The following is a 17,051-nucleotide window of genomic DNA, read 5'->3' as shown; positions in this document are numbered from 1 at the left end:
TTGCAGAAAAGGTCACGCGTATAAAAGGGGATATCGCTGGATGAATGGTTGGGTTTCTTCATGAAACATGAAAGAAACGAAAGGAAGGGAATAGTCGGAGGGAGGTCTGCCGATGTAACCACCTCCCGCTCTTCCTAAACCGTCCGTTGCGCACTGACTCAGGGCCAAAGGATTAAGGTAATATATAACATCGTGTGTGAAATATGGTTGGAAGGAGTAGCAGTAGTAGTAGTAATAATAACAATAATAATATTGGTGGAAAGCGAGGAGAAATATTTCGATATTAATCAACAACTAAGCTGAGGAGACCGATTTGGCACAGAAAATATAAAAGTGTAATATTAAGAATAGATGACTAATGCTGAGTAATGCATCAAGAATTTTATGAGATGGTTGCTTATTTTCTTTCGTCCAACTATTTCGTGTTTTGTTTTAGCCTTATCTTTAGTGTTAAACTTCCGAGGCAGTTCGAAAAGTATTGTTTTGTTTGCAGTTTCTACTGGAAATCATACGGAAGGACAGAAAATTAGCAATGGAATTCTTTAAAGATACAAAAATACAATAGTACCCATGGTAGCAAGATGCTTTTATGGTCAAGATTGGTAGAAAGAGCAGGCTCACTCCCGTAGGGTGACATTATCGTTTTTGTGCACTGACGAGGACAAGGAGAAGGATTGCGTAGATCCAACGTTCGTTTTTTTTTTTTTTTAACACAACTACTTAACGTTCACATATATTTTACATTTATTCTATGCATACATAGATGTATTCTTACTTACTTACTTACTCCCTGGCACTACAGTTCATGGTTAGCTTTGCCCTCCTGTACAAGCAGCCTCCATTTCTTCTTATGTTGGACCATCTGCTTCCATCTTTCTGTTTTCATCTTTTGGAAATCACACCTCACATCACCTATACATCTTCTCTGTGGTCTTCCTACTTTCCGTTTCTAGTACAATTTTTCCTCCACCATCTTCTTTGGCACTACCCCATATCTCATTCTTGATGATGTCTTCTAATTCATCGTCGTACCTCTTTCTTCATACGTTTCCGTCCTTGACTGGTCCGTATATTTTCCGTAGTATTCTTCCCTCGAACTGTTTTAACAAATTTTTTATTTCTACATTATCCATGTTTCTAAGGAGTATGTGATGACTGGTCTCATTATTGTGTTGTATATCTGCGATTTTGTAGTTTTTGATATTGGCTTACTTTTGAATATTTGGTAATTGGCGTGGTATGGTATATTCCTTATTTGTATTCTGTCGTGTACACATGCGCTTGTGTTGTTTTTATTGTCTATAATGCTTCCGAGATAACTGAACTTATCTTCTTCAAATAATTGCTGACCTATTTTTAGGTTTCTAGATTTTCTTCTTGTTTCCGAGGCTAAGATTATCATATATTTTGTTTTCCCTTCATTTACTTCCAGTCTCATTCGCTTTGTTTCTTACTCCAGTTTCTCAAACACCTGTCTCAATCTTTGTTTGGATCTGGTAACTATGATTTTGTGAACATACTTTCTCTCTAATCTATTTTTATTATTGCGTAGTGTAGGGCTGTTATAAACAGTGTTGTGCATAAATCAAAATAGATGTATTCACTTCTACTTATTTCATCTACTACGTAAAATATATTACCTTCCGATTTTCTTCTTTTCTGTCCACTTCCTCTGGATTAGAGGCTGTCTTTGATTTCACATACTCTCTCACGATCAAACCAGTTCCCTCTACTTCATCATTACTTTCTTTATATATTACTGATATAGACTTTTTCTTGCCAATTTGATATTGTCGTCTTTTTATATTCTTTAACAATTTTAACTTAACTCTTGTTCTTGACGTTGTGTTTCTCGATTATGATTTTCATTACTTCGTATTCTTCTTCTTTTCTTCTTTCTCGGTTTTGACTTGTCTTGTGTTTGGTGATAATTTTCCAAATTAAACATATATTTTTCTATCAATTTTCAACCTTTACAACTTTTTCCTACAATTATAATTGCTAGGAGAGCGCTTTGGTTTGTTTAGCAGAAATTATCTCAAGGACTAGAACCACACAGAGAAGAAACATCTCACATGAAATTACTGAAGGCCAACTGCCAGGAGCTTCCTTTCAGAAATGTATTTAATATACGATATATCAATCTTATTATTTCTCTACTAATTTGCGACTATCTTGTTTAGCTTCCACACTTTTAAAAATATCTAATGTAAATATCAACGCATAAGTACCAGCGGAACGTAACTCCATTTTCGTAGGTTTACAGGTGAGAGGACAAAAATATTTTCTTAGAAAGATGTGTTTTTAATAAGATGGTAATTGAGCTATACATTACAACAGATGATCGACAAGGAGAACAGATGACATTACGTTCTATTTACACCAAATGGGACTTTCAAAATTATGTCCAAACATGAAGAAAACGAAAACCGCATTTTGGGAGTTACGTTTCCCTGATTCTCATGCGACTATATGATCATATTGTGACGAGTAGATAGCAAAACAGAGCAAGGTATTACTATATCTGATGTGTATGAATCTATACCTTATGTGAAAGACTATCTACGGATATTTTATGAAATTTGTATTTGCTACATTAGACTGTTGTATTTGCAGTCTAAAGAGATGTACGAAATCACGAGCCTGATTCTCCGACTCAATCGGGTTCAAGTTCACTAATTCTTCTGCATTTTAAATAACAAATGATCTGTATTAGAAAGAATTCTTGTATTATTCTATGCTCCTACAGAACCTTGCTTATATACATGATTCTCGACTTTGTTATTTCGGCTTCAGAATAAAGGCAGGAACATCATTTTTTTATCACTTTATTATTAGACTATTATTACTATTATTATGATTAGTAGTCAGGGTCGGATTTAGGGGAGGTACACCGGCGCACATGCATCCCGTTCGCTGTAAATATACACTATCTAAAATGAGAACTTAGCAGTGAAAAAGCAACATTTTCCGAAACTTTCTGCTGTCATGTGTCCGTTGGAGGCTTAAAAGAAAGCTTAGTTTTGCAAAAAGCAATAGTTTAAGTCGATTTTCTAAAGGTTGAAGGAAGGAATGAGGTAATATTCCTCATTCACACTACAGATGCCTAAAGGCATTTAAAAACTTAAAAATTTAAATCAAATGTAGTGGTAGTTATTGGTGCACCCCCTTCAAGGAATTCTGGATCCGGCCCTGTTAGTAGTATCAGTACGTAGTACTTCTATTCCTCATAGACCCCTACGGCATATGAAAAATAAAACCTACTTTTCGACAGTTTTAAACTGTTAAAACTAATCTCATTTCTATGATTACAAAGATAGAAAGCAAAAAATGTTTCCTTTTCTCCTTTGTTGGAGTTTAATATTCCACGAATATGCACCAAGACCAAGGAGAAGTGATGGGATGGATGACGATGATGGAATGACGAAAGTGGAAAGAAATGGGAGAATTCCGAGAAAAATAATGTACTCCCATGCGCAAAAAAAATTGCGCGTATACTGTAACTCAAGATTTTTCGCATTTATTCCATTTTCCTTACGTTTATGGGTAAAATTCAGTTATTAGTATGTGGAGATAATAGAAAGCAATTCATCTAAGGAGATATTTCCAAAAAATATAATAAAATAATAAAAATATAAGCAAAAAACAAAATTATGCTCGGTTTTGTGTATACTGGCAACGATGATTTCTAGGGATTTTTTCAGTAGCAGATCACAATTGCGGAGGGAATTCAGTAGGGGAATTGAGAAGTTGGATCAAGAAATGGATAGTGGACTAAAATGTTGCATTTATTGGTTAAAACCTAGTGTGCAGATTGCCTGCCAAATATAAATTAGCTTCTGTAACGAAGATGTCGTACGAAAATATAGAATTAAACAGAAAAACTCTTATCTTAAGGTTCGAAGCGATACGCACCATGGTTATGAAGATAATTTCTTTAAAAAAAGAGCGAACACAACGTAGCCTCCGTGGTTAGGTGGATAGAGTGGCGGAGTCGTAGTTATTTTATTATTTTGACACCACATCGAATCCCATCCCATCCCATTTCTTTTTCTTTTCTTTCTTTTTTTCTTTTCTTTTTTTTTTTACAAAACATTATAATTTTCATGTTAATAAGAACCGAAGCAATATAATAAGGACAACTTACTGATATTTTGCTGTAATGACGTATTTATCGAGGATTAGAGAACTATTGTTAATAGCTATTGTTTTCTGTTCATGCTGTTGTATAGTTTCTCTCATCCTGGTTTCTTGGGGAAAAAACAATTTTGTCTCCAACGAAGTGTGAAGGATATATACGAACAGAAAAAGTCATCTGAGTACCAAACGTGATTTATCGTGATGAAGTGGACTAGTTTGCCATTATTAAAAAAAAAATGAAGTTGGCTTTTCTTTAGGATTTAGCTTAAAAAAAATATGTTTTTCTTTATAAGACTATACTTTATGAGGCAAGGTGTGTGATCATACCCACAAATTTAGCTAGGGAGTGAAAGATAATTGTTTATACAAACATTTTACAGGTTTAGGTGCGTGAAACACCAATACACCATGGTCTCGCTTATCCGACCATCCTTTTGTTCCACATACCATATGATCCGATATATCATTGCAAATAGCACCAATCGGCAAGAAGATCTGCAAGTTGTGGTCTCAATCTATTTTTCATGCTGTGGAGTCTATCGCCTAGCGCGCCCGTCTACACCTTGACTCATACGTCTATCATTCAGTGCAGACACGTATCCAGGTTTTCTATTCGGAGGGGGCCCAACACGAATCCTCGTAAGCACGGAATTCTAATGTTTTTAAATATCAATAATAATAATAATAATAATAATAATAATAATAATAATAATAATAATAATAATAATAATAATAATAATAATAATAATAATAATAATGCAACAGTTCTGTACCTCTCTTAAACTTTTTCCTACTTTTCATTTATAAACCGGTTTATTTTGGAAACTGCATTATAGCACAAACAAAATGAAACATATTTTCGAGAGAAATGTAACTAAAGAAAACTGTCTGCTACGTATATCACATAACAAAAATAGCAAGAAGACATGGAGTGTATCGTTCTAATATATTAAAGTTAAAAACAGAACGGAAACGAAATGTTAATCCTATTTAAAACTGTTCTTTGATTCCACCTGGTCAGTGGCGTATTTACGATTTTGTTTCGGGAGGGGCTTTGCTAACTTTCGGGGGGGGCTTTGCCTGGAAATGTGAAAATTCTGCAAGATTTCATTTACTTTACTATACTAAGTAAGATTTCGTGGGGGGCTTAAGCCCGGAAGCCATCCCCCTAAATACGCCACTGCACGTGGTATAATGGCATTATGGTATGTTCTTAGAATTATAACAAGACAACAGCACATTGCCCAAAGTTTGGACACTGACTACTAGTAAACTGATATAAAAGAACCTCAAAAGGGTAAAGGCAAGTTTATTAAAAAGTGCTTGAGTTTCGGAGAGAGACAGCTGTCAGGCCCTCACGCTGGATACGTCCCTGATTCAGTGCAGTGCAGTTATTTGTTATAAAACATTATTATTAGATGCGTAATATGTAAAATTATATCATAGGTTTTACTTTTAATAGGTCTTTTCTTAACACATCCATATTATCCAGCGTTCTGCCTGCCTGTTTATGTCGGATAAGCGAAACTCTACTGTATTTCCAAAGCTAGCATATACATGAACTAGAATTGTATCGTCCTAGAACAGACAATAGTCTAAAATGCTTATATTAAAAGGCTGAATAAAAAAAAAAAAAGCATAAGTACTGATTTGGAAGCGTGAGAACAAATTAAAAACAATTCAATATATTTCCTAGGTATCAGATTATCATCTTATTATGTCGATGTGTATTCTTTTTTAAACATAGTTTTAAAAGTTATACCATTCGCAATATTCCTGAGGAAATCGAAAGAAAAACTCCTTGTGCCTCTTATGGCAAAGAGGCTTAAGTGCATGGTCCGAAACCGATTCCCACGTTAAGGTATAGATAAAGTTCCCATACTTCAAAAGTGCAAATCCGGGACCCTACTAAATTACGAGAATCTTTGAAATGCTTAAAACTGAAAGAAGTGTTGAATACTAATTTACTTTCCTCCATTAGATAGAGTTGTTCAAGTATTACGTTATCACATTTTTATTCATTTCACTAGATCTTCCAAGGACGCCAATTTCTCTTTAAATTTGGAGGGGGGGCATTCAAATGCAGAAGATATATATATGAGGATTTTAAGACAAATTACACTCAAATAATGCCAAATATTGTATATTCATAAATACAAAGGAGGCCTACATGAGCTTTGAGCGGGCTCGGCCCCGCAGGATCGGCGCCCTTGCCTTCTTCCTAGTTAAACAAACGTAAGCAGATGATTTACTCCCTCCCCCTGGTAAGCAAAATTGTTTTTTTTTTTCCCTCAAGATCTGTTGTGTTTCGTGAAATAACAGCAGGAATTTCCTGATTACTTAACCATCTAAATGAATGTTTTCACTTAGAGCCATCCCGTCGATTCGCGTTGCCTAGGACTAAAATAAATTAAGGGTCAATAATGAAGATGAGACTTCCATATCAAACATGAAGAGACATGTGGATCGGAGATCTTTCTTTGCTCCAACTTTGATTTTTTTCAAATCCATGATGGGAAATTATATTATGAGTACAATTTTCGAAATTAATAGTATACAATCGTAAAAATATCTTACAAAACGATGGTTTATTGCAAAATACTTTGACTCAAAGAATAAATTACAAGTAATAAACTTGTTACTTTTCCTGAAGAGTCTAAGTCGTGAATGAGACGGAAGCTGTCGAGCGTAGTGCTTGGAACGATTGCCTCACTTGTTCTACCTTCCCGTGGCGCAGCCTTGATTCGACTTGATCCTAAACGGATTGTTCAGAAGTCGAAGTCGGAAGATGTTTCCCATTTTTCCAAAACACTCTTGGTCGATTACAATCTGCCTCACTCGTGAGGGGACAATCCCATGCCGTAAGCGTCAGTGGACCACCGATAGGCGACTAGTGAGATGTCCCCAAAAATTGGCGGTCCCGCAGCCAAAAATTGGTCCCACTTCCGTTTTGAAAATTATACCACCACCGGCAGAGAAGCGACGGAACGCCAACGAACCACAAAATTATTCCCCTAAAACACGTTAAATCGCCTATATGCGTAATTTCTTTGCATCAAGATGAATCTAAAAACATTTTTTAAAAAATAAAACGAAAGTGCCCTGAGCTGGGCGTGAACCATCAACCTTAGGGTTACTAATTGCGTGTTCTTCCGAATTCGTCACGGAGGCGATTATAAAGAGACAGCTTGTAGAGTGATAAATCGTTGAAGTCTTTTTAATATTTCTAATCAGAGTGCTTCTTTAACCGTGTATATTTGAAGACAACTGTTCGGAATCAAATCAAATGCACTCGTCATGTAATTTTATAACAAAATGACAAGCGTCTATTTACTTTTTTCATAGTTCTCCCATATTCACTTGCTAGTGATCGGCGATAGTTGCCAACTAAATTCATACAATTATACGCACCCACCTCAAGATTTTTCACTTCATGATGTAAAGGCAGGAGTTACTCTTGACCCCCGGAGCTCAAATATTGTCCTTATAATAACAATTCGTCAGGGAAAAATAATATATAATAATAACCGCATGCACATGACTGGCGATAGTTCATGTTGGTCCCTTTACGATTCTCCGTGACAAATCAAACGAGCGCGGACCAAAATGAAGTCCTCGTTCTTACGTTGTGGTAACTTCAATACCCCCGATTCTAGATATCTGCTTCGACTCTACGAATCCCTGCCACTAGTGGCACGTTAGCGGCAATCCTTCGACGCGTCGCTATATCGACGATCGCCATTTACCGGCAAGTGAGCTACTAGGAGTTGGCGACGTTTACGGCATGGGGAAGCTAATAAATAAACAAAATAATAATAATAATAATAATAATAATAATAATAATAATAATAATAATAATAATAAAATCTAAAGCCTTATAAAAAAGTTTTCTGAAAAGTTACATCTAGCAAAATCATTTGTTGGTATTCCAGAACTGTGAATTCACCTCTATTCATAATTTACTTCTATCGTAGTTTTGATATGAGAATGATATGTCTGAAACTAACACAGGTCACTAATACTTTTTTTTTTTTTTTTTTTTTTGCTTTACTCAGATTTAGCAGTTTTACTTAACAGTCAGTCAATTTGGATCTGTGATATCAGAGTTTTAGAGATTTCCTTAATTTTTTTCATTTCTAAAAAAGTTTGCAACTAACACCATTAACGTATCTCTTTCGATATTTCCATATGTAATGGCTTGGTCACTCCTAGTATATTTCAAACAATAAAATATTTACGGTGTCTTACTCCATTAATCCGAACTACATTTTATATCCAACAACTCTGTGCATTTTCCCTTAAATCTGCAAACTTTCTACTAGGTTAAAACTCAGTATTTTCTATTTTCTTCCTTTCTTGCTAAAACGAAAGTGTTCTTTAGACAACCTGGAATGATGACTCTATACTACATTATGTTGCATAGGGCATTTTATGTAGCATATCATTTGACAGTTGGACACTTTCTTTTTATATTGAAAGCAACAGGGATTAAGTCCTTCTACACTTATATGATAAGTAAACACGTGGTTTGATTCGTGGAATTGTGCCAATGCACTAAGTCCAGAGAGTTTTTAATTTAAGATAATAATAATAATAATAATAATAATAATAATAATAATAATAATAATAATAATAATAATAATAATAATAATAACTATTATTATTATTATTATTATTATTATTATTATTATTATTATTATTATTATTATTATTATTATTATTATTATTATTTTATTGACTTAGGTTTTCCTGAATATTAAGCAATATTTCACAAAAAGCTGGTATTTTTAAACAAATGTGTTCGATATCAAGTTTTCATAAAAGTAGTCACTCTCTCCTATAAATAATTTCAGAGGGGCCGCGGTGGCTCAGTGATAAAGCGTTCACCTTTGGTGCATGGGATCCTTGGTTCGACCCCAGCTCGCACCAAATGAATTTTGTGGTGGAGAAACACCATGTGCATGGGTTTTCTCGGGGTTCTTCCGTTTTCTCCCACTTTTTTCATTCCACCATTGCATTCATTTCTCATCATCACCGTGTCCTTTAGCCTAGCCGGTATAACCGTGGGTCGTAAAACTTAAAGATTTGATTTCAAATAATTCCAACCCAAACAGTTGCAGGAAGTATGTCATTTCGAATAAAACAAACCACTCTATAAAATTCTGAGTATTATTATTTTTTATATATACAATTCTAGCGGACCTTATTTCTAAATCGAAGGGTAAGAAGACTAAATTCACTCTCTTATTATTATAAATCCATTTCAATTGAAGCAGTTAAAATAGTTGGGAAAAATTAGAAAGCCATACCCTATATTCCAGTGTGCCACAACCGGATAACGTGGCACACTGACGTGCCCAGCAAAATGAACAGTGTGACGAAAACTTTTACCTATTATTTACAAGAATATTTGTCGAGTTTATTTTATTTATTATTATGAACGATTTTTCCACGGATCAGCTCTCTGTATACAATTAAACAAACAAGTATCACATTGAGGGAATGAGTGTAATTATTTACTTTAATAGTAATAGAAATGTATATATATATATATATATATATATATATATATATATATATATATATATATATTGTATTTTCTACCGGGAATAACTGCATCCGGTCTAGAAAGCCGGGACTAACAACAAAGGAACCCGATGTGCTAAACACACACCACCAACGCACTTCAATACACCAACGAAGGTGCAGACTATTCATGAATTAAAGTCTCTCACCCAATGTATTCTCCTAACATGTCTCCCAGCGATTACAACATTTTTTGGTATCTCAATCACTTCCTAGTAGGATAGGTTTACCTAGAGACCACTGATTAACCTGGTAGAAAAAAATATTGGATGTTTCACTTTCTTACCTTTGGAGTTGACAGTCATCGGTTGGACAATCTCACACGCAAATATCTAATATTAACAACGTTTCTTCTATAATTTCGTAATATTGTATTATTTCTTTGTATTATTTATTAGGTTGGTTAGGCTTGTTTCAACACTTTTCTCTTTGCACCTACTTATTACCTATACCTTAACGTTGGATAAAAATACACTAGCCCTCACCGGGAATCAAATCCAGAACCAATGGACTTGAACCATTTGGCAACTACAAGGCACATTTAAATAGAAGTTTCGATTTTGTTAGGAAAATTGTGATTAGGTGTAACATTTAAAAATATATTTAAGAATGGGTACGGATGAAACGCACTGAATTTTCTCGCTCGAATTTCTTAAACTGACTCGTGTTAGGCTGCAGCTATTACTGAAACATTTATTTGGGAAATGCGAATAAAATAATGTGTTTTGGAAAACTTTGTTCGAAGCAACTTATGTCCAAAAGTAAAGTACCCATTGGTCATATTTCTGTTAGAAATAACTTATGCCATATATTAGAATTATTAAGGAAATAATTGCATGTGAACTATGAGCAAAAGCGTCTGAGTACTTTCTGAGAAATCGTCAAAAAAGTCATCCCCAAGAATAAAATATCCCTTGTGTATCTTTTCAGGACAAACGAGTTATGCTATTTATGAAATACGAACAAAATTGCCTGAGTCGTTCTCCACAAAATCGTAGGGTAAATCTTACTCCGAAAAGTATTATACCACTTCTAGCTTTTTAGGATGATGGAATTATGCCGTATCGTTAGGTTATTTATGTGACATTTATTTATGAAATATGAACAAAATTGGGTCAGGCGCTAATGGGAAAATCGTCGAAGAGTAGGCTAAACTACCCTTCTGAATGTTTACAGGACGAACGAGTTGTGTCATATTGTTAGATTATTAATGATACATTTATTTATAAAATGTGATTGAGAAAATTGTTCGAAAAAACGTATCCCATACAGTAAATTACACCTCACGTATTTTTTCAGAGCAATGATTCAAACTATATTTGTAAAAAAAAATAAGCAAAATCTTTACAGCTATTTTTGAAACAATTTAATTATTTTAAATTTTCATCCTTCAGGAAACTACCCTTATTTTTATGTGTCGGAGAATATAGAATTCGAAACGATAAAGTGTTATAAAAACTTCATGTCTAGACTTAGGTCCAGATACGTCGAACAGTATGGCCTCTATTTGAATGCATGTAAAAGCGTGACGAACCAACAAACGAACAGATGGACAGACATCAAAATAACTTTTTCGATATGTGGGGGCGTGAAACTTGAATTCATTGAAATCTCGAATTCGATTTTTATCACTATTACTACAATTTCTTCTTTCGTCGCTTGAACGTGAAAAAGAATAGGAATACAACGACACGTAAGGTGATAATTTGTAATTCCCAAAATTTAATGAGTTACGTTTAATGTGTTGCCATGCTAGAAAAAAAAGCTTATGCCTGTTTGTTATATCATTTTAATATCAGTTTTTCACGCTACTATATAATGTAGAAATATGGTATGATTATCGTTCATATTCATTCTATATTTGGAAATATTCGTGTTCCGTATACATAGATCTGTATAATTTAGTTACGTTCAACGAAAGCATTCTTGCACTTGTGGATATGAAAAAAAAGAGAGAGAGAGAGAGAGAGAGAGAAAGTCAATACTCTAAAAAGCAAAAAACAAGCACACACACACACACACACACATAAACGATCATTTAACATCAGGTCGATGTAACAAGGGGTAAGACGGCAGACTGTCAAGATCGCGTATGTTCTTCCTGACACACAAACCCGAAGTGAGTTGTCTGCTGTTCAAGAACGGGAAGTAACATGCAAGACTATAAACTGAAAACAATAACTGTTTCCAATAGTACACGTATTCTAATACTGAATAAATACGTCGATTAAAGGATACTACCAATAAATTATTTCCTTATTATATTGTTTCGGTTCTTATTAACATCAAAATTAAACACTTCCTATAATGTTTTGTAAAAAAAAAAAAAAAAAGGATGGGATGGGATTCGATGTGGTGTCAAAATAATAAAATAACTACGACTCCGCCACTCTATCCACCTAACCACGGAGGCTACGTTGTGTTCGCTCTTTTTTTAAAGAAATTATCTTCATAACCATGGTGCGTATCGCTTCGAACCTTAAGATAAGAGTTTTTTCTGTTTAATTCTATATTTTCGTACGACATCTTCGTTACAGAAGCTAATTTATATTTGACAGGCAATCTACACACTAGGTTTTAACCAATAAATGCAACATTTTAGTCCACTATCCATTTCTTGATCCAACTTCTCGATTCCCCTACTGAATTCCCTCCGCAATTGTGATCTGCTGCTGAAAAAATCCCTAGAAATCATCGTTGCCAGTATACACAAAACCGAGCATAATTTTGTTTTTTGCTTATATTTTTATTATTTTATTATATTTTTTGGAAATATCTCCTTAGATGAATTGCTTTCTATTATCTCCACATACTAATAACTGAATTTTACCTATAAACGTAAGGAAAATGGAATAAATGCGAAAAATCTTGAGTTACAGTATACGCGCAATTTTTTTTGCGCATGGGAGTACATGGTCTTTGTTCATCACAAAGGTCATATGTCGGAGCTGGGATTGAACCAGGAACCCCAAGCGGCATAGGAGAGCGTTGTACCACTCAGTCACCGCGGCCTCAAAGATTATTATTATTATTATTATTATTATTATTATTATTATTATTATTATTATTATTATTATTATTATTATTATTATTAATATTAATATTATTATTAGAGTCGTAGTGATTATTCTTATATTCTGAGGCACACTAAAAAATTAAGTTAGTAAAACCTAATTTCCGGAATTGTAAAAATTTTCTTAATAATTAAAACCAAGGAAATCGGAGACTTCTTAAAATTGACACTCACGTTCCATGATTACAACAGAGATAGACATTTATTGAATTGAAAGCTGTATTTTAGATTGAAAAGAAAATTCAAGCAGAAACTTAGTATTTACATATTACCATTACTACCAGTAGCAGTAGTAGTAATTAATAACAGTACCAGTTATATCGCTAGTTTTCATATGACTTATGAATGTGACATGAAAATCAATTAACCAACTAACCTAATTACAAACTATTTTAAACGATAACTTGAATTTAAACCTAAAAAAAAAAAAATGAAACTCTTTAAACAGACTAATAAATCCTACGAATAATACAAACAAAACAAGAAAACAAGGATGTAAAATGAAAGTCACGTGAGGAATACCAATCAATCATCAGACAGAGGTAACTATGCATAAGTATGTCAATGCAACCTTTTCTTAAAACTCCTTGCTCTGGTCTACGATCGAAATTCGCATTCTTGCCGTCTTACTTAAACTTCCATTTTGTAATAATGAATTTAATACCTTTACATATGTTTGTAGGGTCGCTGTTGTTTTAGCGTTTATAGCTTTCCTCTTGAAACTCTCTGCTATTGTCTAGTTCTTTATTCAAAAGTTTCTTACTGTTAATTCTCAGATAGTGATAGGATGACAAAGAGGATACTGCAGGAGAGAATGTATGGATGAAGGAGAAGAGAAAGACCGAAAAGAAGATGGATACATGACTTAACTTCAGATAGGGCAACAATGGGAATGAAAGAATGGAGGAGATAAATACATGACAGAAAGGAAGGAGGAAGCCAAGCCCTCCCCGGGCTGTGGAGCTACTTGATAAGGTAAGGTAATTCTCAGATTGTAAATGTACTGTATTACTTTGGTCACATTGTTTTTCACGATTACCAAAGCATATGTGCAGGAATTTATTTCGGGGGAACTTCAAAACTTTTCGGAACGTCAAATTCAGTATGAGGATAAATTATATTAAATTTTGTAAAATCAGTTCTAAATTTACAAAAAGAATTTCAGGGGAGAAAGGGAGTCTGGATCCCAGGGCTGGTTTAACACACCTGTAGGCCCGGGGCTAGAAAAAATGTGTGGACCCTGCTGACTTCACCTAATACATTTCTGTGAAACTACAGTAGGAAAGTTAAGGGAATATATTTTATATTTTTGGTCATATTTTATTTAATGATGATGGTTGTATCTTCATGTTTCTTTTCAGATGGCCAGTTGAAATTTTTATCAGAGTGGAGATATCTGTCCACCTAGAAGCCCGGGGCAATAGCCCCCTAAGCCGTCCCCTTATTCGGGCTCTACTGGATTCCAAGGACTCACTTCCTATGTACATTCCTGACTATTCCTGTTCTTGCATAGTATTAAGCGAGCATCCAGTAAAAATTATGAAGCTAATATTTGCTTTTTGTGTATTTTGAAAGTGGAAAATAAAATTTTGAAAAAAGAAAACAGAACGAGAATGATGAAATTATAAAACGATATAATTACTACTAGGCAGTGGCGTCGATTTCTGTATAACTTTGGAGGATGCATTCAGATATGTGTGTTCGTTATCATATATCCAAGCAAAGATCTGAGTAGAGATCTGTGCAGATCCTGGGCGCACAAGCAAACTTTGGGGGGACCGGCAGGGTCAACTCGAACTCCCACGATCAACGCACATTGCTACCAGGCAGTATTTAATGACGTAACCGAACTTACATGCTGTCATAAGAATACATCTCTATTATTTCCTCGTGTATTTAAACCAAACAAATAGTAGTCTCTATCATTGGAATTGAACGCTTCTTTTCAGTATCAAGGGTATATAAGTCGTAAATCTAGTTTTACATGGAACCCAAACCACATGCAGTTTTAATGGAAATCGAAGCCATTAATTGTACAAATGCGTTTCTCGGAATGACCTAAATTCCGATAACCAACTGGCTGTGTATGTAAATCAAAGACCTAAGAGTCACTTGTTTTGAGTAAAATCAATGTAAGTCGGTTAAGCCGACCCATCTTACGTTAGCGTTATCGTAAAATGGAAGTTAAAAAAAAAAAGCACCTAGTAAAAATAATAAAATCTGTACTTTTCTCTTTCACAGAGAATGATAAATCAATATTTTAGTTTAAAAGAAACCAATGATTGATGTCCAATTGTACTGTCTATTATTTCGTTCGAGAGAGAACAGTGCTATTTTGGTAAATTCTGTGTTTCTTTCCTGAAGCGATTCAATACTATTTAAAATTGATTTTCTCTTTGTTCTGTGTTTGTATTGTACTACTATTATTCACATAAAAATAACTAATAGGTTTCTTTTTCTGTTCTGACTCATGACAATAGAGTGATTTGCGTTAAACTCACACAATTCACATTCATATATTATAAAATAATACATATATATATAATAGGAATCAGTGTTGCCAAATTCTGAAAACACAAATTTCTCTTCTAGAATTGGAAAATATCCAATTTCGTTCTACATTTTTCTTCATATAAATGATTGGCTTGTAATGAATGTTGAATAAATAAATGTTTATGATCTAATGGGAGCTTCTCTAACGATGCTATTTGTCTCCGTCACGAAATGGCCGACGTAAGCAGCATAAAAAAAACTGTAGTTCAAATCAAGGTGCTAGAAAGATAAAACATTAAAATAGAAAACAACATAAACAAGTTGAGAATGCTCCAAGAGCATTGGCAGAACTAACTTAGAAAGAACAGTTTTCTTGTCTAAGGCAAATTGCTTTTATAAAATAAAAATTTAAAAAAAAAAGATGGTAGGCTATTTGTCTCTTATAACTAGAAGAAGCTGGAATATGGGAAGCTGGAATGTCTAAAAAGCAAGTTCCTCGAGCCATGAGCTTGGATATTAAAACAGCAAGATACTCATATTGAATTGAATGATTCGAAGCAGAAGGGGAACAAGGATTACAAACTAAAGCTAAACTGAAATGAAATTTGAAATGAAATTTTTGAGTTTTACGTCCCACGGTTATGCCGGTTAGGCTAAAGGAGACGGTGATGATGAGTAATGAATGAAATGGTGGAATGAAGAAAGTGGGAGGAAACGGGAGAACCCCGAGAAAACCCACGCACACGGTGTTTGTCCACCACAAAGTTCACTTGGCGGGAGCAGGGTTTGAACCCGAGACCCCTAGCACCAGAGGTGAACGCTCTACCACTGAGCCACCGCGGCCCTTAAAGCTAAACTGAGTAGATCGTAAGTGACAACGAAAGACAAAAATGTTTATTGAAGCTAACGCAGCAAACCCATTTACTGCTTCAACAAACCTGAAAACAACTTTAGATCTAGAATGCGGTGCAGATACATGTAACTTTATTCATGTTCTCTTTTGCAGGTCAAACTATCAGATGCACGTATGTTACATGCTCGTTTAGTACGCCTTCACACTAGATCCTGTGAGCTGTAGCTGCTAGCTTTATATTGCCTTAAATGTACGCCTTCACACACGCGCTTCGGTGCAAGTGAGCCTCGGCTCTGAGCTGCTATGAAGATCACCTCGCCAGTAGCCGGCTCGAGCGGGCTGCTGGCGGGGAAGAAAATAACACGCTGTCTTATGGGAGCCTTCACACGTGAGCGGCTCACAAGACCTAGTGTGAAGACACACTACATATATTTGATATTAAAAATTTTCTTATTTCAGTGTTACTTTGATTAAATGCACATTTTATACTATTATACAGTTCGTTAAACGAAGATATGGACATTCTGAAGTAATTGAAAAATTTTCTTTCATCTTTTCGCAGTTTAGGAAACAGACTGTTACAACGATAACCTGTATTTACGTTTTTATTTCATTTAATATGTAGGGCAAAATTGCTTTAACGTATGCATTCGCTATACGATAGGAAAAAAAGAAGAAGAAAACAATATAATGTCATGAATAATCTTATTTTGTGAATGTTATATTGTCGGTCGATATATATCAATGTTTACTGTACTGAATCAGAAGTGTACTGAATCGTTGTGAAACAAATAACAAGTATTCTGAAATATGGTGCATTTAAATGATTGCACACAATCGCTCTTTCAGAAAAAGTGTTCCGGGGGGCACACGTAATATTCCGGGGGACACTGTTGATACTATTTT

At 34.5% G+C, this 17,051-nt stretch overlaps 1 long non-coding RNA gene across 2 annotated transcripts in view; it reads left to right on the top strand.

The window, feature by feature from the left end:
* Positions 1-14,314, top strand: part of LOC145663646 (uncharacterized) — a 139,039-nt gene extending 124,725 nt beyond the window's left edge. For both annotated transcript variants that reach the window (XR_014127209.1, XR_014127208.1), the window contains exons 2-3: positions 13,576-13,774; positions 14,161-14,314. This is a non-coding gene — a long non-coding RNA (uncharacterized LOC145663646). The remainder of the gene's footprint in view (positions 1-13,575; positions 13,775-14,160) is intronic.
* The last annotated feature ends 2,737 nt before the right edge of the window (positions 14,315-17,051 follow it).

Source organism: Thermobia domestica, chromosome 11 (assembly GCF_964235325.1).
Source record: "Thermobia domestica chromosome 11, izTheDome1.hap1.1, whole genome shotgun sequence".
NCBI classification, from domain to species: domain Eukaryota; kingdom Metazoa; phylum Arthropoda; class Insecta; order Zygentoma; family Lepismatidae; genus Thermobia; species Thermobia domestica.
This window is presented reverse-complemented; position numbering and strand designations above follow the sequence as displayed.